Source organism: Lucilia cuprina, chromosome 6 (assembly GCF_022045245.1).
Source record: "Lucilia cuprina isolate Lc7/37 chromosome 6, ASM2204524v1, whole genome shotgun sequence".
NCBI lineage: Eukaryota > Metazoa > Arthropoda > Insecta > Diptera > Calliphoridae > Lucilia > Lucilia cuprina.
In genome coordinates, this window is record NC_060954.1 from 32874285 (window position 1) to 32901474 (window position 27190).

Below are 27190 nucleotides of genomic sequence, written 5' to 3' on the forward strand. Positions count from 1 at the left end.
GATGGGGCAAATTTGTCATTAGTAAAATAAAAGAAAAAAATACAAAAATAAAAACTTATTTTACTGTTTTATACTATAATTCATTAAACAAAGTATAATAAACCAGATATTTATTGTTTATTTCACAAAACTTAACAAAAAAATTTAAACGAATTTTTACTGATTTTTTCTATATTTTAACCAAATTTTGTTACACATTACATATTTGGCGCCCCACGGGCAGTTCTTGGGTTCAGTTTCAATTTTTTCGGGCTTCAAATTATTTTATCGAAAATATTATTATGTCTTATTGTCCACTATTATTGACGTTCTAACACTGACCAACAAAAACTAAAAAAGTTAGCAGAAAAAGTTCACACAGTGAAATATTTTCACAGCCCTTTGAAAAACAATTAATCATATCTGCCTCCCATCATATGTAAAGTCAGATGATAGATAATCGATAAACGAAAACAAAATTTGATAATGCTATAAAATCGATTACTCAGATTTCAAGTTATTCGCTATTGGCAGATGTGCCCCTATGGCTATGATCCCCCTTCTACCCTAGATACTTAATTTTTTTTTAAATATTGTAATAACCGTTTTGGTCAAAAATTACATAGAAATTACAAAGAAATAAAAACATTAGGCATTTTAAAATGTGTATTGTACACAAATTTGTCATTATTTTAAACGTTAAATTTCAACACCAGGAGAATTTTTATATAATTGTACCAAAGACTTTTTATTATTAATGTAATTGATACTCAAATATGATCCACGAGAAAGTATTTAATGGAAATTATTTGCATCAGCACATTAAATAGTCTCTCAAATGTCAAAAAAAACTAAAGTAAATTAAAGAAAATACAAATAATACAGTGAATTCCTGTTGATTATAATATGGTTGAATTATGCCAAAGGATTAGGATGAATGATAATGTTAAATAAACAGATACCAAATTCCGATCATTTTTCCAAAAAAAAATTTAACTTAAAATATTTTGAATAATTTTGCCAAATAAATATGCCACAAGACAAACTATTGCAATGAAGCCAAAACAATTTTTGATTTTTTGCCAAATTTAGTTCATTTTCTACAACTAAAGTCAATTACTTAATTTGTTCTTTTTGTCTACAGTAGTTTTTAGCCAATAATTTTTAAATTGTTACAAATGTAATGCCTCACTAAGTATGCAACACTTTCTGTATAATAATTTTGTATTAGAGAAGTATAAAACTAAAATCAGTGCAAATACGTGTTAATAAAATGAAATTGTGCGTGTTTGTTTCTGGGGGGGTTATAAATTCTGAAATACCACCGATTTAGTTCTCTATACAACACACATACATATATATTATCACATGTACAACAATCATAAAAACTATTTGGAGTATTTATCAAACGATTTAAGCCAACAAAAGTCAACAGTTTGAAAACTTTTTTTCGACCCCCATAAAAATAACAAGAAATAAAATGGGAAACAAACAAATTCGTTGGTGTTATAATTTGGAAATTTCTTAGACGAGTACATTTATAATAATGGACATATTATGACTGTATTTAGGAGTGCAATCCGAAAATTGAGTTTTACTTCTATGTCAGACGGTAAGTAATAGAAAATGGTTACGGAACTAACTATTATCAAGCTTTTGCTGTGTAGTGAATGTAAGATGTCGGATGGATTACATAAAAAACAACATCCGTTCTCAATCCGGTGTTAAGGAATGTATCATCCAGACGGATGAAACTTAAAGGAGTGAATGTTGCATGTAAAATTTGTATTTTTTTATAGTAAAGAGGTTACAAGCTCCAAATTACTGCAAGTAAAAGGTGTAAGAAAGAGCCCACCAGTACAGATACTAAAAATTAAGGATATAAAAAGAATACGTTCTGCGTTTAACTTAAATAGGATCATCTCCGAAACGTCATATCGGTTAAAATCAGTCAATATAAAGTTTGTTAATACACCAAAAGTTTTAAACTTTCCTTTAAGAATTTCATTAGAATGGAGAGAAAAAAACCCACAATATCTTCTATGTGGAGAGTTTTATCATCAAACACTTACGACCATATCTGTAGGAAAGCAATTTGGGCAACAATTATTTAAGAGCTTGAAGACAACGTTGGTCAGATGGATTTAGGAAAAATGGTGCAATCTCTATACGTTATCACAATAAGTCCTACGCTACATTAACCTAACATAGATTTATAAAAATTATATTTATATATTTTTGAAAAAGCCTTTCACTATTACCGCGTATATATTGCTGTGTTTACCGGATAGTGTGCGTGTATTTCGGTTTATTTATCAAAACAGAAGGAATGAGGATTGGTCAAGTATATGTGTACATATGTAAGTCGGTCAATGTCAGAAAAAAAAACTGTCGCAATGCTGTTGTTATATTAAAGTCACAAAATTAAATTAGGATACAATTTTGGTATACATATAGAAATCGTTAGATTAAGTTTGAATACATTTACTCTCCTTTTTTGCAAACAGACAATTTGACACGTAAACTAATGAAATAAAAGAAAATCCCAAAAAAAAAAAATAAAATAGAACGAAACAAATTCCAATATATAAAGAAAATGGTGGAAAAAAATACTTACTTAAGTATCCCAATAAAAAATAATAAAGGATAATCGCAAGTTTTATAAGCCTTGAAAACAATAATAAGAAATCGTATCAGAAATCTTACAGCTGGCTGACTGCATAAATGCCAACTCATTTATTATTGTTGAAAAATAAACCACCGATAGGAAGTAAATGTAAATTGTTCAATAACAATTTGAGCGTAAAGAACTATAATGTTTTTGTCCTTAAAAAACCACAACAACCATTGCAATAGAAAGCAAGGATAAACAAGTTATGTTTACGCAAATTGAATTTTTACTAGTTACTAATAGTATAATAAATATCCTCTTATGATAATTTGGTTTACTGCGACGTAAAAACATAAATTTAAAAAAAAATATGAATTACATATTAAAGTCGGGCACCTTTGCAACGTATAGGGAGTTGGCCTATTTTTTAAGTAATGAATGTGGTTGTTTAAAGTATTTGTATGGAAATGTTATAATCATGTTTGTGTTAATACTATTGAGGAGTATAGAAAGAATTATTTCCAGAAAAATATTAAACATATATTATCAAAACTTTAAAATATTATCATTCTTTAATAAAAATATATATTCGTTTTATCTTCAATGATTTGTATTAAACTCAACATCCTACTACTTAACAAAGCCCTTCATTGTTTAAATTATCAGCATTTTGGTCTTAGTTTACTTCAGCTTCGTGAATTTCTATGATTTTAATATCGACAGTTGTTCTAAATCAATTGAGTAGAAATAATGAGTTTTTCTTTTGGGATTTTACATTTCTGTTTTTGTTACCCAAAGGTTGCTCTTTTTTGTGTGAAAATATTCCACATATGACAAAAATAAAATAATATGTGAAAAAATTCAAATTCATTTTAGTTTTGCTTATTCATCTATACACTCAAATATTATATACCGGAAATATAATGATTTATACGATAAACTGAAAATCGGTTTAAAATTTCTGGGGTCGTCACTTCATCAAAATTAGGCAAGTTAATCATGGTACATATATTTATAATTAAAATAAAACAAACATATTCAACTCGACTACACGAAGAAAAAATATATTTGTGGTGACCATGTTCTAAGAGTAACATGGAAAAATGCATATTCATGAACCCGTCAAAAGGATTAAAAATAAACTATATATTTTTTATTATATTTTGACATTAAATCTTTCATTAAACTGGGAAAATGTTAAAATTATAAATAAAAAATAATATAGTAGTAGTAAAATATTCAACCACTGAACACTAAGAAGTGAAACGCTGTCATTTTTTTACAACAACAACGTTACGCTCTTCTCACAGACGAGTTCTGTGTAACTCCAACACATATGTAAGAAACTTACTCTCTCTCCAAACTTCAAAACTTTGTCGCGTAAATTCGTGGCTTATAGAACTTGAAAATATTTTTCATCACTTAACGTTATATTTTATTATTTTTTTGCACACTTTAAATATATTTAATAGCCCGAAAAGATTCAATTTTTTACAAACGAAAAAAATATTTTTTATTTTTTTGACATTTAATTTTTGTTGTTGAAATTAAAACAAAAAAAGAACAATGTTGTAAATTTTCGTATGGTACAAGAAAAAAATATTTCAACTAACTTAATTATTATTTCAATATTGCAGATTAAAAAGCAAAGATACGTTCATATATAATGTTTATAGATAAATTATGTTGCAAAATATTTAAAGAAATCTTTTAAAATATAAATTCAAATGAAATAATTTTTTTTAAATTTTTAAATCCGATTTTTTGCAACTATGTTGGCTTCAGAATTCTACTAATACATTCTTAGAGTTAGGTACCGACTGACAGTAGACTTAGGTACTTTCTGACAGCGTTTCACTTCTTATTTATTCTTTGTATTCAACCATTATTTTTCTTTGCGTTTTTAATATTTCAATAGAAACTTTTATTCAAACTATTATTATGTCAGCTTATTGCTTTACTTGAACACCTACCGTGACGGCCTTATTTCACAATGGTAATTTACATCCACATGAGGAGCTTTTCTCAAGTCTTGAGCTATAATCTCTAACAATTTTTGTCCTTTGGGTTGGCCTCTGATTAGTCGACATTAGAGACATATTTATTGGGACAAAACAAGAATCAATCAAAAAAGTCAAGGACTTTGTTCTTACTCCATCACCATTCCACCCAGCACACTTCTTATTTGACATAGCCATAGAGAACATCAACCGTTGTTGAGACTAACAACCAGTAAAGGTGTCGGTTCATTGTTTACAGAACATAATAACAATACAATAAAGTTTATCCACAACACTAGAACCGCGATCGGCAACTCCTATAAACAGTGTATTTTGGACGTTACTAAATTTACAAAGACTACTCACACGCATAGAAAACAGAATTCAGTCTCATTTGAACAGGGTTTACAGAGGCGCCACGAGCAAAAAACTATTTCCCTCTCTTTCGCACAAAACGATTTCAATGATTTTTAGCTGTATTTTATATACCTCTTCTCACCAAACAATTTCAAAATCAAACAAAAGCTGATTTTAGACTTTTTCAAATGTCAAATGAATCAAAGTATATTAATGTAGAGATGTATAATACGTTTTTTCGCTCTTTTACTTATACAAGTGCAAAATATAGTATATGTCTGCCGATCCTGGCGAATTATATACCATGCTGTAATACGATTATGGCTGCTACAGAATGACCGAGAAACCAGACCATATGATACCCTAAACCAGTCAGTATGTAAAAAACAAGTAGGAAAGTATAGTCGGGCATGGCCGACAATATAATACCCTACACCATGAGTATATTTTTAAATTTTTTACTTTTTAATTTTTTTTATAAAGAAACTTTTATGTTGAATATTACCATAATTCCAAAATATTTAAGCAATTTAATGATAAAAAAAAACTTAAATTTCTCAAAGGAGAGTAGGGAAAATATGGGCCTATCCTTATATATGTTAGTGGAGGAATTCACATCTACTTCAAAGTCATTTATGTAGAATTTAAAAGTGTCATAGGTGAATTTTGAAGGGAGTTTGTATTGGGTCCAGGGTCATATGAAAATCGGTAGTGTCATTAAATGTACTATAAAACTAAGTTTTGATAACTTTTGTTGACATAATAGAACATTTAACTTAATTATGAGCCCAAAGGCCCTATTCGGGTAGAACGGTTGTATCGGGGCTAGGCGATTTTATCCATAGGCTTCGTGCAAAAAAGAGTGTGTGCCAAATTTCATCCAATTATCTTGAAAATTGGGACCTGTATCTTGCGCTCAAGGTTTGCATGGACAGCTAGCCAGACGGACGGACTTAGCTTAATCGATTCAAAAAACTTTTACTTTTTTGTTGCAATTAGATCTTCAAGAGTACAATGGTAAGTCAGTGATCCATTTTGTACAAAATTGTACTTTAACACAGACCTACTTCGTTCTAATTTTTACTAAATTACGGAAGGGACATATACAATTCTTGCTTTCATTATAAAAAAATAAAAAAATTTCATTTGCCATTTCTGAAATAATAAGATTGGTGTTTTTTTTCTCTTTTTTCAAATTTGTATAGATTTTATCTAAAACTTTCATTCGAGTGTAAGTAAATATTTAATCCACGAGTGTACGATTACAAATAAGAGTGCGCATTCATTTCGTTTTCTTAATGATGAAATCTGATTAAGAATTCACTGATGTGTGCGGTTGAGTGCGGTTGGTTCCAAGTGCTGTTAAACCCATATCAAAAGATAATAACATCTGTGTATATGCGTAAATACATATATTTGTATATGTTAACTTATTTATGTAGACAAACGAAAGAAATGTCAAAAATTCCTGCAGAAATTTTATCAATTTAGACAAAACGAGTAAAGAGTAAAACTCATATGTACATATATTTCAATCTACTTCTTGAAGACATAATCAATTTGTTCTTATTCATATTCATTAGAAATGGTATTAATTATAATTAGAATTGGTAAGAAATTATATTTTCGCTTGTATTTTAAGGGAACATTATAAATTTCATGTAATTACATACATATGCTCAACTTCTAGTGCATTTTCCCTTCTAAACGTTTGAAAACTACATAAGACATTAAGTTAGAATCGTTTTATTAAGTATTTTGTGTAAATTGGTTATTAATAGAGACAGTCAAAATCAGTGCTACTGTGTAACGAAAATACCAAACACTCAACAAATAGAATATATAAAGTCCACAAAATATTCAAAAAAGTTCTTAAATAAAAATACTGCGAAGTTATTCCTGTATGATCCCAATTATCGGGAATATAGTTGATTTCTTATAAAAAGAACACATAAAATAGCTCAAAACACATACAGAACTAAATGGCAAAAAATACATATGTTTGTATACAATTAGAGATATTATTATATTATTACATCAAAAATGGCATTGAAAATTAAAAGTCAGGGATTTTGAACTTATGTATATTTTCTAATAATTCCATAAAGGTTTATATATGTATGTATTTATAATCACACAAATGCGTTAACGTTTATTCATGTAGTGTAGTATAGTTTAGATTCAAACAAAGATTAAAAACTTTTTCTCTAACATGCTTTTATACTAAATACTATGTAGTCTACAATTACAAGTTTTGTGATGAACTTTTCTTTTGAGCTTTTTTTATTTTTCCTTTTTTGCAATTGACATTACGGAAAATTATACATATATGTACATTAGGGTCATAACCAAAATTAGGCTCTATCACTACGTAGTAGCCAGTAGTGTTCTGGTAACGAAAACATTTTTTGTTTAGAGTAAATATTGAAAACTTTAAGGCATTTGCCGCGGAAATTTTTTAACGCTCGGGAAAAAGTAATATACCTTTTGACGTATATTTTTTTTACTCTATGTGATAGGGACGATTTTAAATTTCCAAAAATTGTATAAAATTTATGACCCTAATGTACATACTTACATACATATTATGTATTTATAAAAGGGGGCCCAACAAAATAAGATCATTTGAAAAGAATCTTGTTTTAGTAAGAAAAAATAAAAGAATTTAAAATTCTTAATCAATAGACTGTGAATTGTCTGTGTCCAAAAAATCGTTTAATGTTAGGCTAATCGAAAACGGGAACCCGTGACAAAACCGATTATGTAGAATTTCCTAAATAATAGAATCTTTCCGGTCAACAATTGACCTTATTTCGCCAAAATGTTGAAATTCCAAAGAAAATATAAAATAAATTGAACAAAACGTAAGCTAAACATATTCGAGTTATTTACCCAATTTTACACTTTTCTGTCGATTTCCGGCACGGGTTAAAGTTATCCGATTAGGCTAAAGTTTTACACCAGTTATTTTTAGACAAAAATGCGATCCATCAAAACAAAATCGATATTCATATTTTAAGCACCTCTAATGTACATGCGTATTTTTTTTATTATTTGTTCATTTGTCAGTTGATTTGTAGATGATGCGTTCGTTGGTGTTTTTTTCGTTTCAAAAGAACTTCAAGGTTTTGTAAAAATTGAAAGTAAAATGAGTTTCTTATAACAGTCTATAGACTTATTTTATGTACTTTTTTGGAAATATGTATGCATCTAATGTTTAAGAGTAAAAAATATTTAATTGGATTTAAATAGGAGGTATGTTAGTTTGAACCTTGAATCCCTGAATTAAAATAAATAGTTTAATGATGTTTAAGAATTCACATAGCTGTTTTAAAATTTAGAGATATAAATTAATTTCGAAATATATAAATTAAAAATAGTTTTGCAAGTTACTTTCTAAAGTTATATTAAATAATTTTTACATACATTAGGATCAAGAATTTGTGCACACAAATTTTATATCTTTCATAATACAGACACAATTATCTCTTTACTTTTCTTATCATTTCAAAACTTTTTTATTATCTCATTAGAAGAGTTTTGTTTATCAAAGTAACTATAAATAAAAAAGAAAAATGTAATACCAAGGGACTTAATCGAGAAAAATATATGTAATTTAATGAAGAGTGTCTACAATATTCGTAAATGTAAAGACAAACACAAATAAGAATCTAAAATAATTCGATTGTGAAATGGTTAATAAAATAATGTAAATATTTAAGTTTATCATAAATAAATGCTTTTATTTAGTACAATGAATGAAGATTCTTTGACACAATTATTTCATAATCCTTTTAAGAGATTGTATTAAAAATAACCCTTTAGTGTAAAGGGGATTACAACTGGGAAATTTTCAATGTTAAAAAAGCATCAACAAATTGTGAAAACATTTATTTATGGATCTTTGACTGTAAGTTAGTTTTACTTATCGAACAGTAATGAATAAATAATACAGAATATCTTAAGTTTCATTTTTTACCTAAACTAGAAAAAAACTAGGGTTTTGAAATATTTATGATGTCTAATAGACAGCGTTCTTGCGTTAGATCTAGTGTTTGACACATTTAAATCAATTTAGTAGAATAAAATAACATGAAGATGATGGTGTTTTCAAGGATATTTGAGAAAACAATTATTGTTGAGTTTAAACATAGTTTTATGTTTCCAGAAGATATTGTCGATTGACAAGAGCGGATAGCATAAAGTTGCCTCATTTTAGTTTAACAAATCGAGGCTTGTAGCCGATGCTTTTTATGATGCTATTTATTAGCCGAATAGGATTGTGAGCTTCATACCACTCTTATTACAATCTATATATATAAAATTCTAACGTTACTGACTGACTGACTGACTGACTGACTGATTGACTGATTCATCATCGCACAGCCTAAACGGTTAAAGCTAAAGAGCTGAAATTTGGACAGGGGGTTGGTCTCCCACCAAATAGATCCACTAAGACGGGATTTTTGGAAATTCGAATGTTTAGGGGGTAAAAAAGGGTAAAAACGGGTAAAATCGGTAACCTCATATCTCCTAAACTAGAAAAGATACAAAAATAGTTTAAAGCTTATCGTCGTTCATTTAAAAAATAAGCGGACAGGTGTCTGGTACTTTTTTCAATTTCGGCCCCTTTAGGGAATAAACGGGTAAAAACTGTATTTTGGTACTTTTTTTGCACCCCATGTATCTTTAAAACCAGTGAACATTCAAACAATATTTTTGACTCCTTCATAACTTGACGAAAAAATAAAAATATAAATTTAGTACTTTTTGGTTATTCGGATGTTTAAGGGGTGAAAATTGTACCTATTTTTGGTACTTTTTTCATAAAACATTGATTTTGGTTTTAACTTATACATATAAATACGTAATAACGGGCTCCCACTACGATGTTGCAACATTTTGGAATAGAATTTTTATTTCGTTAATGAAATTAAGCATGTAGAGCCCGGAGTAAATGAGAATCTATAAAAGGGGACTTTTTGGTACATTTTCGTTCTTCAAAAGGTACTTTTTGGATTTTTGTATAATATTGAACCTAGAAACATGAAATTAAGCATGTAGAGCCCGGAGTAAATGAGAATATATAAAAGAAGAATTTTTGGTACTGTTTCGTTCTACAAAAGGTACTTTTTATGAGAATCTATAAAAGGGGACTTTTTGGTATTTTTTCGTTCTTCAAAAGGTACTTTTTGAATTTCCTATAATATTGAACCTAGAAACATGAAATTAAGTATGTAGAGGATGGATTAAGCGAGAAACTATAAAAGGGGACTTTTGGTACTTTTTCGTTCCTCAAATGGTACTTTTTGGAGTTTTGTATAATATTGAACCTAGAAACATGAAATTAAGCATGTAGAGCCCGGAGTAAATGAGAATCTATAAAAGGGGACTTTTTGGTACTTTTTCGTTCTTCAAAAGGTACTTTTTGAATTTCCTATAATATTGAAGCTAGAAACATGAAATTAAGTATGTAGAGCCCGGAGTAAATGAGAATCTATAAAAGGGGACTTTTTGGTACTTTTCCGTTCTTCAAAAGGTACTTTTTGAATTTCCTATAATATTGAACCTAGAAACATGAAATTAAGTATGTAGAGGATGGATTAAGTGAGAACCTATAAAAGGGACTTTTGGTACTTTTTCGTTCTTCAAATGGTACTTTTTGGATTTTTGTATAATATTGAACCTAGAAACATGAAATTAAGCATGTAGAGGCCCGGAGTAAATGAGAATCTATAAAAGGGGCTTTTTGGTACTTTTTCGTTCTTCAAAAGGTACTTTTTTGAATTTCCTATAATATTGAACCTAGAAACATGAAATTAAGTATGTAGAGCCCGGAGTAAATGAGAATCTATAAAAGGGGACTTTTTGGTACTTTTTCGTTCTTCAAAAGGTACTTTTTGAATTTCCTATAATATTGAACCTAGAAACATGGAATTAAGTATGTAGAGGATGGATTAAGTGAGAACCTATAAAAGGGACTTTTGGTACTTTTTCGTTCTTCAAAAGGTACTTTTTTGGATTTTTGTATAATATTGAACCTAGAAACATGAAATTAAGCATGTAGAGCCCAGAGTAAATGAGAATCTATAAAAGGAGACTTTTTGGTACTGTTTCGTTCTACAAAAGATACTTTTTGCGTTTTCTATAAAATTTAACCTAGAAACATGAAACTAAGCATGTAGAGCCCGGAGTAAATGAGAATCTATAAAAGGGGACTTTTCGTTCATCAAAAGGTACTTTTTCCTCAAATGGTACTTTTTGGAGTTTTTTATAATATTGAACCTAGAAACATGAAATTAAGTATGTAGAGCCTGGATTAAGTGCGAACATATAAAAGGGGACTTTTTGAAACCTTTTCTTTCTTCAAAAGGTACTTTTTGGATTTTTGTATAATATTGAACCTAGAAACGTGAAATTAAGCATGTAGAGCCCGGATTAAGTGAGGACCTATAAAAGGGGACTTTTTGGTACTTTTCCATTCTTTAAAAGGTACATTTTGAATTTTCTATAATATTGAACCTAGAAACATGAAATTAAGCGTTTAGAGCCTAGATTAAGTGAGAAACTATAAAAGGGCACTTTTTGGTATTTTTTCGGTCTTCTAAAGGTACTTTTTGTGTTTTTTATAATATTGATCCTAGAAACATGAAATTAAGCATGTAGAGCACGTAGAAAATGAGAATCTGTAAAAGCGGACTTTTTGGTACTTTTTCGTTCTACAAAAGGTACTTTTTGAGTTTTCTATAAAATTTAACCTAGAAAAATGAAATTAAGCATGTAGACCCCGGAGTAAATGAGAATCTATAAAGGGGACTTTTTGGTACTTTTTCGTTCTTCAAAAGGTACTTTTTGAATTTCCTACAATATTGAACCTAGAAACATGAAATTAAGTATGTAGAGGATGGATTAAGTGAGAACCTATAAAAGGGGACTTTTGGTACTTTTTCGTTCTTCAAAAGGTACTTTTTGGATTTTTGTATAATATTGAACCTTGAAATATGAAATTAAGCATGTAGAGCCCGGAGTAAATGAGAATATATAAAAGGAGACTTTTTGGTACTGTTTCGTTCTACAAAAGGTACTTTTTGAGTTTTCTATAAAATTTAACCTAGAAACATGAAATTAAGCATGTAGAGCCCGGAGAAAATGAGAATCTATAAAAGGGGACTTTTTGGTACTTTTTCGTTCTTCAAAAGGTACTTTTTGAATTTCCTATAATATTGAACCTAGAAACATGAAATTAAGTATGTAGAGCCCGGAGTAAATGAGAATCTATAAAAGGGGACTTTTTGGTACATTTTCGTTCTTCAAAAGGTACTTTTTGGATTTTTGTATAATATTGAACCTAGAAACATGAAATTAAGCATGTAGAGCCCGGAGTAAATGAGAATATATAAAAGAAGAATTTTTGGTACTGTTTCGTTCTACAAAAGGTACTTTTTATGAGAATCTATAAAAGGGGACTTTTTGGTATTTTTTCGTTCTTCAAAAGGTACTTTTTGAATTTCCTATAATATTGAACCTAGAAACATGAAATTAAGTATATAGAGGATAGATTAAGTGAGAACCTATAAAAGGGGACTTTTGGTACTTTTTCGTTCTTCAAAAGGTACTTTTTGGACTTTTGTATAATATTGAACCTAGAAATATGAAATTAAGCATGTAGAGCCCGGAGTAAATGAGAATATATAAAAGGACTTTTTTGGTACTGTTTCGTTCTACAAAAGGTACTTTTTATGAGAATCTATAAAAGGGGACTTTTTGGTATTTTTTCGTTCTTCAAAAGGTACTTTTTGAATTTTTTATAATATTGAACCTAGAAACATGAAATTAAGTATGTAGAGTATGGATTAAGTGAGAACATATAAAAGGGGACTTTTTGAAACCTTTTCGTTCTTCAAAAGATACTTTTTGGATTTTTGTATAGTATTTAACCTAGAAACGTGAAATTGAGCATGTAGAGCCCGGATTAAGTGAGGACCTATATAAGGGGACTTTTTGGTACTTTTCCGTTCTTTAAAAGGTACATTTTGAATTTTCTATAATATTGAACCTAGAAACATGAAATTAAGCGTTTAGAGCCTGGATTAAGTGAGAAACTATAAAGGGTACTTTTTCGTTCTTCAAAAGGTATTTTTTGTGTTTTTTATAATATTGATCCTAGAAACATGAAATTAAGCATGTGGAGCCCGGAGTTAATTAGAATCTTTAAAAGCAATCAGGGACTTGAGTAAATGAAAATTTAAACTGGAATATTTTCTGGTACTTTTTGAATTTTCTATAATATTGAACTTAGGAACATGAAATTAAATAAAATAGGTCCTTTGGTACTTTTTCGTACTTCACTGGTACTGGTACTTTTAGAGCTTTCTAAAATATTGAATATATAAACATAAAATTAAACACGAAAATTGAAAAAGCATACTCTGGTACTTTTTTGTTCTTTTACTAATACTTTTCGAATTTTCTATAATATTGAACCTAAAAATATTAAATTGGACATGTAGCTTCCTGATTGTATAAAAATCTTTATGCGATTTTTTTGGTTTCTGGTTGAAAATTAAACATGCGTCATTCTGATTTAATGAAAATGTATAAAAAGGCACTGTCTGGTACTTTTTCGTTCTTCAACTGTTTTTTCTAATTTTCTGTAATATTGGGGCTAGAATCAATCAAACTTAAAGAGTTCTCTAAAAGGGGAATTTTTGATATTGCAGATATATATATACATTTACAATAATGATATTTATTTTATTCCATTACGATGAGGGTAGCGAAGCACACTGGGTATAGCTAGTATTGTATAAACCCTTTTAATATGACAAATAGCATTGTGCAAATTAAATTCTAAAACTATTTCAATAATTACTCTAACAAATTGCTAGAAAACAATTAACACTATAATGTTTATATACAATTAAATAAACAAATGTCGTTTATCTGGACAAATGTTCAAGTTAAGAACACAATTTTAGGATTGATGCTGGTGGTATATCCTAAATAAGCGCTATTTCGTCAGACCATAAAATGGCATATTTTATAATTTGACAGAAATATCATGTCGAACAGCAACAAATCTACATATAAATAAGTATATTATAACATTTCAACAAACTTTAACTGACATATAGAACAAATTAAACCATAAAATACTCAATAGAATTAAACACACGCATGTACACTCCAACCTAAATCCACACTCTTATCCAAACTAAGAAACCATAATGACCACAAACTTTCACAACACAGGCAACAAACAGTGACATTTAATGTTACGAATTGAGATCAATTAAGACGTGTTACGATGACTTTAAGGATTTTCAAGTAAAGGGTTTTCCATTAAGAGGGGACAAATGTTAAATAATAGCAACTATGGGCAAAGATCATTTTTCGGTAAAAATTTTGATTCTAAAGTGCACAAAATGTGAATGAATTTTTTTACATATTTGTTTTAGTAATAAAATTTTTAATTTTTGTACAAGATTCTCAAATGTACATACATGTGTATGTGAAACTTAACACGATTGATAAAATACAATAATACATAAAGTATTTGTTAAACATTTCCGACACAAACTGTTCCGCAGTTATTGTAAAACCCTTTAAAATGAGTATGCGCCATATTTGCCAAATACACACACATACACAGTTTAACATACTCACATAAATATACATCAAATGCCTATGTGTTTTGCATGATGATGTCTGGGTTACAAACTCCAGGGATTACTAAACATTTAATAAAGTTGTCATAATTTATCCTTAAGTTTTTATAAAAGTTTTTAAATAAAATAAAGAACTAACAGACAAACAAACAAAAGAAACTGAAAGTAAAATAATCATGTTTTGATGTTTGCCATACTTAAAAAATATTAGGGTGTTTCATTAAATAAAAGAAAAATGTTTAACACCTGTGCTTTTGAGAACAAACTGCTAAAATGAGTTTCAGGTTCACCGGACACTTCGTGACTGTATCAACCACATTCTATGAAAAGATGGAAAGCTGCTAGATATGCAATATTACTATGTATAAAAATTAATTTCTTTGTGCCCCATAGGGTGAGATTTCATCGCCAAATTCTAACTAAGCGTTTATAATCTGATCTGACCTTTATGAACATCATTGAATTAGCTCTTAGCGTTCAGATTTCATGGGTCCTTAAAAACGGTCTAAGTGTATAAAATCTAAAAATCTACCTCCACGATAAGATGGTATCAAGTATTTTGTTTGATAACAAGACTCACTTCTATTCGAAACAAAATTTAATCATTAACAAACATGTCATGATCGTATTGGTTACGGAATAATCCTACAAAAAGATAGGCATGCTTATCTGTGACAGGAAACGGACATGAACAGGGATGATTGTTATATAGACTAGCAGTCTTTAAGGCCGAGATATATGGCATCGATACATCCACGAGAATAATACGGAAACTGAATCTGGAAACTTCTACTATGAATGCACAGCCAAAGGGTGATCCCTAGAACTAACCCTTGCACAAAGGAATATTTACACTCTCCTAGTGACCTATAAACTGCCTAGTCTTACAAATACACAAACTACTACACATAATTCTAGGTCACAAGTAAAAATTATTACATTTCTGGTACCGGCAGGTTCTTAAGGGGAATACAGGAACCACTTAGTCAACGAAATTAGTATAACCGTAAATATATATACTAAGTACACATACAGGTTTTCAGGTAAACAAATGTATAGCACTCGGAAAGAATAGTAAGACTCAGGAACACTTTCTCTGACATTGAGAAAACGTTGCCAAATGACCCATTAATAAATCTATTACAAAAAGACTTTTTCTTTTATGTTATATGCCGCTACAGTTTTGATCATTTTGTTAAAAGAAAGGATATTCAGCGTTGAATCAGTAAAGTTTTGTAACCCATTTATATAGAATATGGGTTAAATATATAAATAACTGATTAATGTTTTTCATAAAATGTCCATAATATAATGGCCACAAGTGTATTAATGTTTTTTCTGTATTGTATGGTAAGTAGTAAATTATTGTTAATGACAAAATCTTCCCACAAAATTCATTTGAGGTTTAAGGCCAGTAAATACATACAAAACATTAAACTTTAGCACAATCTTAAGACAAGTGTTATTAATGTTAATTACATAAGACATGCTTCTATAGTTAGAAATATATAAAACATCTCCTATCTTCCCCTCCTTTCTCCACACAAACACCGCAACCATATTGTGGTGTTTGTATGAATGTGCAAATGTATGTAGGTAAACCAACAAATTTTGAAAAGAAACTATAAAACAACAACAAAAAAACATATTTTACTTGAAAAAGAAAATATTTGGACAGCTACCTGTATATTTGGAATTATTTAATTTTGAAGAAAAAAACTCTTTTAAAACCAATAGGGAATTTGAAAACTAAAGTTTGTCATAGAAACTTGTATTTCAACAGCTAATGCTAGGATACTTTTAAAGTTTTAAATAATTATAACATTTTGATTTCCTCTATGATTTAAATTTTCAACTTCTCACAATACAGTTTGTTTTTTTCTAATTCAGTGAAAATTTAATTAAAAAAATCCTATTTATTCTCTACGGGATTATTTTGAAACACATTCTCACATCTACAAAAGATTTTAAAATAATAATTTATCGATTATAAACTCAAAGGACTAAAACCAACATTAAGAAGGTTAAATACTACTTGCAATGACGTAGGAAGAAAGGTGTATTACCATTATTTATGTTAAAAGTTAAACAAAAAAGAAAACTGATGTTAAATTTAAAACATGACATTTTGCAGTCCTAATTTATGTGCATATTAAAGGTTAAACACTGTTTCCGTTTTATATATTAATTGCAGATTATTATAACTATAGCAATTAAAAATGATATATATCCAATGTTTGGATATCATATTACTTATAAGAGTTAAAATATGATATTAAAAATTTCGCAATTTAAGGTATTTTTCATAAATAATAAAAGTCTGAAACTAGAGGCTAATTAAAGCAAAACTAAGTTCACAGTTTTTTTATTTCGGGCTCCTATTTCCTTGTAAAGGGACCTCAAAGTTTTAAAAAGTACATTTAAAAAAAATATTTACTGGTCAAGCAATGTTGAATTTGATGCCAAAAAAAAACAAGAAGAGTTGGGAAATATTTTGTATTATTTTCATTTCATTCTGGTAGAATGATAAATTTATAGTTTCAGACATCCTTTTGTTGTGTAATATAAGGATATTAATTTAGAGAATTCCCTTAAACCGAAATACTTGATATCCAAATTTAGATGTTTACAAAAATATTTAACATGAGAGATAAGATGTGAAAAAGCTCGATTAAACTTTGAAAATCATAATTTTGCAAGCTTTTATTTCCAAATCTGATTTTTTGTTTTAAGGTTACAAATTCAAATTCATAGAAAATATTATCACATATTGGAAGCAACTAAACAAGGTGGTTGGGAAAAATTAAACTATGGACTATAGCGAAATGGAATGGATATTTTAGAATCCTTGAATGTTTATGGTGTATAACAGTAAAATTTTTGAATATCGGTGTTTAACTTTTTATACTAGTTTGCCAAACGTGAACCATTATGTTATCGCAGATCCTTTGACTCTATTTTTTATGAGTCAATGGAAACAGTGTTCCAAAGAAGAATTTGTTTGATTTTGTGTGAAAACATAAGAGGTAAACACACTTAAAATTTAAAAAAAAAACTTTTGCTTTCAAATAAAACAATTTAAAATACGCTTTTATTGCGGAAAATAATAAGGAAAAAAATCAAAAAAGATCAAGTGTAAAGAAAATATTTGATGTTAATGTTTTTTAAATTATTTTCAATGAACAAAACAATTTTTATTATTTAAGCAGCAATTAAAGCAAAAACAAAATTTTAAACGTAATGTTTCATTTATAGTCTGTTTTTCATTGGTTTTTATGATTCTTCTTTATTAATATGAAATGAAATGGAAAAAAATTTCGATTGAATAGAAATTGAAATGTTTAATTATAATAATTTCGATCCCATTCACCATACATTCATATGTACACACAAACATACACATGTACATAGATCTATTTATGTGTGTAGTTTTTGATAATGAAAAGCCGTTTGTTCATTCGTCAGTGGAGAATTAAATTGCTAGCAACTATTCTAGTTATTCTATTATATTTCAAATATTTACTTACCAAACAAACAATTATTATTGTTGTTGTTGTTCTTAACGATGAATTTGTTGTTATTATTGTTGTTTTATTGTGATGAATAAATATTAAAAGCAATTCACAGCAATATTTGAATGCAGTGGCAATAAATGGCAGGAACAGCGGCAATAACGATGGGATATTTAAAAATTTTGTTGTTTGTTGTATAAACGATATTTTTGTCTAGATAATGACGACAAGTCTGTTTATTTTATTGCCAAACTCACCAATAGTAATAGAACTCTCGCTCATTGACTATAGAGTGTTGAGTGTATTTTGATAATGTTGTCATTAACAATGGGTTATAAAGCTAAAAAGTGATGATTGATTTAATTCTGTTCAGTTTTATTTTTATTTTTATCGTACAAAAACATTTATTATTAACAACAGCAGAAGCAGTAGTAATAGCGATTTGGTTATTTGGTTAACAGTAGTCGTATTAGTAGCATAACAGCATCAGCAATTATTTGTGGCAGCATCTGTATGGTAGCATCACTAGCATCTTTATCTCAATCATGTGTAGGAAAAACAAATAAACACTTTTGCTGACTGTTTTGTTGGCTGGCATTAATTGTGGCAATAACAATACAGTGGTAGTAAATGTAAAATTTATTTAATTTACTTTTAAAATTTAATTTCATTTATTTATTTGTTTATGTTTTATATCATCTTTTTGAATCTTTTTTTTTTTCTCAAATTGTATTTCTTGTTTGAATTTGAATATTTTTTGCAGATACAAAAGAGTATTTTTTTGAATTTTTACTCACTCACAGAAACACTGACTGTTCTTTGATTCGAATTCAATTCAATTACTTATAATGTATTTATTTATTATTTTTATTGTATTGTTGTTTTGTAGATGTTTAATTTCGATTAAAAACTAAATAGAGAAAATAAATAAATAAAGAGCATTTGTACATTTTATTTCAAAATTACTTTGAAAAACAATCAATAGATGTTTTATATTTTATATTGAATATTTGCCAGTGTTACCAGATGGTACGAAGAGAACAAAAGGAACTGCTAACTAGTTTTTTGAATATATGTTTGCATGTTTACCAATGTATCATAATTAATAATAATAATACAGGCCAAGAATGTAAAGTTTTCTAAAAAACTGAAAAACGCTGAATATAGATTCGAAAGAAGAAGATTTAACAATGATTAAACTTTTAGTTAAAGGGTGACAAATTTGACTTTCAAATGATTGTTATATTATATCAAATTTAGCAAAATTTTTTCGTTTATTGTAAAATATAGAAAAAGTATACTTTGGTCTCTGGGTTTTGACTTTTTTAATATTTGGTTGGTTTATATAATTAAAAATAAAAACACGTTGATACAAAAATACAATGGTTCTTATATACCAATTTCATTTCGTTCATAGACCATAGAGTACGAGTAATGGTTTCTCGATCACTAAAGCACTATTTTTGAAGTTTTAACTTCAAAAATCATAAGGTTGATGGTTTTAAATTTTGTGTATTAAATATACAACTGTTTTTAAAAAAATGTTCAACTTTAGTTATAAAGTAAAAGGAATCATAATGAACAAAGAATAAGCATTTCGGATACACAAAAATAGCTTGAAAATGTTAAAAGTTATTTCAAATTCCCCAGGCCATTAGATTTAAAACACAAAAATTGCTTGAAAATGTTAAAAGTTATTGCAAATTCCCCAGGCCATTAAGGTGTCAAAAATGACAAAAAGTTAAATTTGTTCAACAGCCGTTTCAAATTACCAATTTCAATTTTTTGTCACATTTCGAATTCATGTGCTGTGAGACACGTTAATAGCCTAGGTAATTTACAATAACATTTAAAATTTTCAAATTGTGTTTTTTATTTTTTTCGGAAATGCTTATTCTGTTTACATTACGATTCCTTTATAAAATTTTTTAATACATGATCAAATTTGAGCAAAAAACGATATTTTCCCCTTGTAAATTTCAGAGCCTTTGCGGCACCTGCATGCAGAGAAAAACATGGTTGTGGTAACCATGTTCTAAGAGCAACATATTATGGTTAAAATTATGATTGTGGTCTAAATATATTATGGTTATTGTAACAAATTTAAAATATCATATTATGGTTAAAATCAGCTAAAACATTTTATCATAATATTTTTTATTTACCATAATATTGTTTGTTATACATGACTATATTATGATCCAATATGATCAAAATATCGTTAAAAATATGCATTCGAAATCAAATTTATTTTGATTACTGAATCAGTACAATTACAGTTTGATTTCAAAAAACATAACTACATTATTCTATACAAAGTGAAATACTTATACATATAATGTTATAAACCAAATGAGAATTATTTCAACTCATTTTATTTTCGCTTTAAACAACACACACACAAAATAATATGTGGCTAAAGTTGTTTTGTTGTTGTAGCAACAGACATAGAACAACAAAACACATAATGGTTATTTATAACAACATAACATATAATGGTTATCAGTAAGTTGAAATATTTGTTAGTAACATAAGAATGTTTTAATCGTTAACATTACATAGTTATTGAAAAAATAATTATTTTTCAGTGAATCATACTCAAATTTATAATTGACATGAACATGAAAATGATTACAGTAAGAACAATATTGTTTAAATAGAATTAAAATAACAATTATATGTTTTTGATAACAATATATTGTTACAGTGAACATAGTTTAGTTATAGTAACCATGTCGAACTATGTTTTTTCTCTGCGTGTGTAAACGTTAACCTATCCTGAAAACTTTATCCTAGCCTAATTGTACCCTACACCACTTTTGTGGAGAGGGTAAATTGGGTTTGTGCTGATGTTTGTAACACACAATAGTATTAGTCATATACCCACCTTTAAGTATACCAATCGGCTCAGAATCATTTTCTGAGTCGATTTATACCCCCCATACAACTGAAACCCCTTTAGGACTTGAAAACTTTGTAATAAAACTAAAGGAGATAAGTCAATGAAATTTGGCACATGTTCTTTTATGATATTGTTGGCGAATCCTATTGAAAATGGTTAACATAGGTCCATTATTTCACCTAGCGCCATACAACTGAACCCCCGAATAGAGCTTTTAAACTTTGTAATCAAACTACAGGTTGCAATTTTGAAGATAATTCAATGAAATTTGGTACATGATCTTCTATTATCCCAGGGACGAAGCCTATTGAAAATGGTTAAGATCGGTCCATTATTTCACCTAGCCCCCATACAACTGAACCATACCCAATAAGGCTTGTAAACTACAGGTCGCAAGGAAATTGTTTAAGCTTTCTTTTGAGAAAAAAATTGAAAATTTTTAGTGGTTAGTGCTCTAGTCTGGTAGACTAATATTGAACAAAGAATTACATTAATATTTTTAAAACAAATACTAAATCCAAAGATCTGTTATAATTGGAACAAATCTTTTACTATTTTTTTTTTTTTTTGGAATTTATAAAAATGATGGTGAGTATAAAAACATATTAAGTAGCTAATAATATGAAGTATGATTTTTGAAGTGTTTGGCAATTTTTATTTAAATTTTATTAAATTATTCTAATAAAAAATTTTTATTTTTTATTCGTTCAAATAATCGAATAATTTTTAAAATTTAGTCGACAACTCGAATAAAAAAAATATTTTAAGTTCTTATGAATAATTTTAAACACGAATAATTGACAACCCCAATAGACCGGATATGTGACGGGTTAGAGGAGCGCACTATAGGCCCGATATAGACCTAGTTGAATTTTTTCCTATTTGATGTTAAATAATTCTTCTTTTAAATTAACTAACTAACTTTGACCCACTGTAACCTTACATGAACTCCCTCATATCTTTAATATGTTTTTATATCCATCACATCGGGATACAAATAACAAGATACCTGTTAGATATAGATGCACAAAAAATTCGTCGAATATAGACCCTTCGAAAATCATCTTATAAAATTCGACAAAAATGATTTGTATGACACATGTTTTTATATACAGTCCTATTCTAAATAATAAATTACCGATATGTTCCTTTTCTTATACGTAAGCATACAAAAAGGAATAAACTCCCGACATTATCGAAAATAACACTCTTTCTATTCTTTGGATTTTTGTGTATTTAAATTTCATTTGTGTTTGTTTAACTTCAAGATTTATCTGTAAAAGTGCGATTTTCGTGTTACTTTTGTTATTTCCTGTAGATTGGGAGACCACAATTGCACAAATTACACCTAAATTAACATGTCTTTGTGGCATATTTTTTGAACTGTATGTACGTGAAGCAAAAAAGCAATCTGAGTTAAGTACTTCTTCGTCATACATTTCCTACGGTACGTATAAGTAATCATATTTTCTAGACGTAAATTACTTACAATAACCATATGTAGGCAGAACACAATTTTCATATTGACAAGAAAATCGTTAAATCTCAAATAAGATTTAAATCATTTTACAAATCAACCATGCATCATTAGAAAAGAACAAGAAAAACGTGTGCAATAAAAATTGATGAAAAACAAAAAAAAAAATACAATAAATTGCCAAATGGCTGGAAAAGCAAAAGCTTTTCCGAAAATCTGTGTGAATGTACTCATAAACTCTTATAGAACTTGATTGTATATTTTTGTAAGAATTAATGGTGTGTATGTATTATTGATTTGAATGGGTTCAAATGATTTTATACAAAATCTTGCTAAAACCTTTTTTTTGTTTCTAATTAATTTAATTAATTAGTCATTTGTTTAAAAATTAAAATTCACTATTCATGAATTTCAATATCTTAAAGAATTTTTGATAGTTATGATATTAAACAGAAGTACAACTGTTTGTATTTATTTATTCAAATTTATGATCTCTTTAATAGCTTAAAACACAAATAAAGTGCAATATTTTTCCAAAAGAATTTTGAAACAAATATTCTAATAAAAGTGTTTAATTATTTATCAAATATTTACATAATTAAGTAAAGATTAACAAATCAATAACAAATAGATTAAATATGATTTAATTATTGCAAAGTGATAAAAATAATTCAATAACCACTGTGGCTTAATTACTTGATTAATTAATAAAATTGTAATGAAATTATGGTAATGATTGTTAATTTTTTGTCTGTCTTTTGAACAATGATTATATATATTAAAATATGTTAAAATATGTTTGGTTATTTTGGAATATATTTATATATTTTTATTTAATATATTAGAATTAATGTGTGTTTCTTTGTACTTATGTATAAGCTACTTTTTATTTTGAAATTTAAGTGGGCGAGGAGCCCAACTTAAGAAAAAAATTCGTCGAATCCGCTTTAGTGTCAATATGACTATTTAGGATAAAGAGTGGACGGACTTGCATTAGAGGGGGTGGCGCCTCCCATATAAATTAAATACAAAAAATCATTTGTCTTGGAAACTATTACAGTTAGAATCTTAAAATTTTGAACGAAAAACTTTAATATTCATCTGAACAGTTTTAAAGAAAAAGAGCGGACTTTCATCTGGGGGGGTCTTAAAGCCCCCATATGAATAAAAAAAACATATATCTGAGGAACTATTAGGGCTGGAATCTTTAAATTTTAATTTAACAACTTTAACATTCATCTGAACATTAGGAGTATAACGAGCGGACTTCCAATGAGGTACTTGGTACCTCCTATATGAATTAAATACAAAATTTCGTTTAAATGGAAAACTTATAAAACCAGATTCTTCAAGTTTTGCAGAAATAATTTTATTATTCTTCTGAATATTTTGGAGGAGCTTGAAGTCCCCATATGAATTAAATAGAATTCGTATATCTAAGAAACTATTAGAGCTAGAATCTTCATATTTTACATGAAGAACTTTGACATTCATGTGAACATTTAGAGAAAAACGGGCGGACTTTCAATGGGGGCTTGGTTCCACATATATGAATTAAATACAAAATTTCGTATATCTTGAACACTGTTAGATAATTCAAAATTTTCATAGATAGATAGAAATTGACGATTGTTGTTGTAACAGCTCGAATGTGGCCGATAGTTCTTTCCTGGGGAAAAAACTTTCGGTTGATACAACTGTCGCTGGGTTGACAATCTTTGGCCTAGTATGACTCGCGTCATTCCGGAGCGAATATCAAATTGTCGTGGGAACGAAATTGATGATTGATAGAAGTTGGCGAACTTGCAATAATTTCTCATATGTAACATTTTTTAAGAATAAAAATATATGTTAAATTTTAGGAAGTAAGAAATCAATAGCTCATTAATGTATTATTTTGGAATTTAAATGAATGAAATGAATAAATGAAATTTAAGAAAAATTGCATAATTTGATAACTTAATAAATACATTTTTTATTATTATGTAAATAATTTCGATTGGGTTAGCAAAGCACACCGGGTATTAGCTAGTATATATTACAACTAGATCAACATCTAATTTTTAAATACTCTAGATTTAAGATACTATTTCCGAAACAATTTGATCATGTTTTTTGTGCTCAGTATATATTAGATTAAAATTTGTTCATCGACGCATTTACTTAGTTGCTTTAATACTATTAAAAATTGTAATGTTCATTCAACCTTCTTAACACTAAAGTGTTATTTTTTCCAAGTGTAGTACTTATGTATGTATATTGTAAAAATAATAACAAATTGTTTTGCATATTATTATTATTGATTGTTTTTATTGAAATTTACACATTCTTTTTTAAACCACAACACTTTAAGCAACAAAAATTGAATAAAATATGAAACTAAATTCAATTAATTACTTGTTGTAATTGAGTCAACTTTCTGAAGTCAATTTGAAGAAAGTGAAAACAAGTTTGAAATAAACAATATTTATGCATTTTTTTGTATCCATTTTGTGTCTGTCCACACCGTCTGATCTTCACCTCCCTTGTTCAATGTTTGAATGTTAAATGGAATAAATTAGAAAAAGAATTTGAATAAATAAATTGAAACAAATTCTATAAAAAGTATAAAAATAATAGCAAGTATTCGTAAGAAAAAGTAAATCAACAAGTGTAATAAGTAGATGAGATGTGATGGGTTGGTGTGGGATGGATGTAAACAAGATTTGAACATAAGAAAAAGACAATGAAAACAATAAAGTACAATTACATTGTGACAAATTGTATTTTTTTTTCGTGTAAACGTAGGGATACAAATGATTGTATTTGTGAATTCCTGGGATAAATTTATTAAAACTTCTACCAATTGTTCGCAACATTTTCCTTTTGCAAGGAATCCTAAAAATTTTAAGTAAAAAATATGTATAATTTAGAAAATATTTTTTGCTTACTTAAAAAAATTAAAACAAATAAGAGTGTTATATGTATCCACCATTAAATCATAAGTAATCTGTAAAATTAACATGAATTTTGGAAGGTGGCCCTATTTATGGTTCTTCATAATCACGATATCTTATGTTTTCGGTATTTTTCTCGATTATGAATCATATTATAGATTGAACACAAAACTTATAATACTAGATTTTATTGAATCTGATCATGATATTTGAAGCGTTCAAATTAAATTCCGACAATTATTGGAATATATGACAACCCTCAACCATTGCATTTCCAATTACAATTGCATTTTAAGTAATATAATTAAAGCTTTATCAATAACAATTACTTTTAATCGCAACTGACCAAATTTGAATTAAAAGTATTTTTAATTGGATATTGGTCAATAACACATTACAAGTAGGTAATTGAAATTGAAAAAACTTCAATTACAATTGGTTATTGTGCAATTAAATATTACTTTGTGAATACTTTCTGTAATCATTACCCCCCATGCCGGATTTGCAATAATGATTTTATTATCATATGTATATTGTCGATAAAATCAGGCTGATTTCTACAATATGGACTTTAATGAGAACTTAGGTCAATTATGCACCTAGCTCTTTCAATTGGAAAGAATGTTCTATGTGAATCGATCCCTTCCTTATTTGTTATAACAATTTGCTTATTTATTAGATTTATTCTAAAGGTTATCATAATATATACGAAAAATGTCGTATATTGTACGAATCTTTTGTTGTTTCGCACCAAGAAATTCTTTCGTAATATAAACGAAATTGTACGAAATATTTAAGTATAATGCAAAATAATATTTGAAAAAATAATTTATATAAATTGAAAAAATTGAATTTTGAATAAATGTGGTAAAATTTAATTAAAGTTTAATGACCGATAGTGGGACACCACAAAATTGGTCTTTGTCCAAAGTAACCATCCTCGTCCCATCTCAGTAATATAGTTGTCGGTTATTTCTTCGGTTCTTTGCACAAACAATATTTTGTCATCTAATTAAGAGACGCCCGGTATTCTTATGCAAGTCTTGATCAGTATAGATTCCAATACATATGTTAGATATTTATATATTTATATTTTGTCAATAATATACTGCCGAGCAAGTATATGTAAATCGTCCCAATATATGAAAATATTATGATATGTCAAAGAAGTAAATAAATCTAATAATTCTCTTACAGATTTTTGATAATATATTTCATTTCTATGTCAAATTTATTCTTAAAAAAATTAATATTCGAAAATCTTTCTACGTAACAGCAAAGTATGTAGAACATTTAAAAATTCAGGTTCACTTGAAATTCTCACTATGTAAATTACTTGTTAAAATTTGTAGCCAAAATTGATAAATTGACCGGATACTTATAAATGATGAGAATGTATGTCAGAAGTGTATTTTTACATTTCTTGACGATAAGACTACAAGCATACAAATCAATCAGATGACGATCTATATCTATTTAGATCAAATATAGAAACAAACTATCAAAACATGTGAGACATTCAATGTACCTTTAGACGTGATGGCGGATGAAGGGAAGCCCCAGACCAACTAGTTGAAAAAATTTAGCATTTTGCTTTGTGTCTGTATGTGGAAAAACATCATCACACTTTATACAGTTTTAACTTAATGAAATAAAACACAAATTAATTCCATATTTCAAAGATGCACGAGTTGTCTGTGAAAAAAAAAGCTAAAACAAAAAAATACACAAATTGTTTTTTACGTGGT

The 27190-nt window shown here is 28.0% G+C and overlaps 1 protein-coding gene across 8 annotated transcripts in view; it reads right to left on the minus strand.

Moving 5' to 3' along the window:
• LOC111675331 (transient receptor potential cation channel trpm) overlaps positions 1–27190 on the minus strand; it is a 178842-nt gene that overhangs the window by 139061 nt on the left and 12591 nt on the right. For 6 of the 8 annotated variants that reach the window (XM_046955462.1, XM_046955463.1, XM_046955468.1 and 3 more), the window contains exon 2: positions 18143–18467. The exons of 1 other annotated variant lie outside the window; for it this stretch is intronic. The gene's annotated coding sequence lies outside the window, so the exon portion shown is untranslated. Of the gene's footprint in view, positions 1–18142; positions 19038–27190 lie in introns of all 8 variants that reach the window. One more of the 8 variants, XM_046955458.1, reaches the window with a different exon arrangement.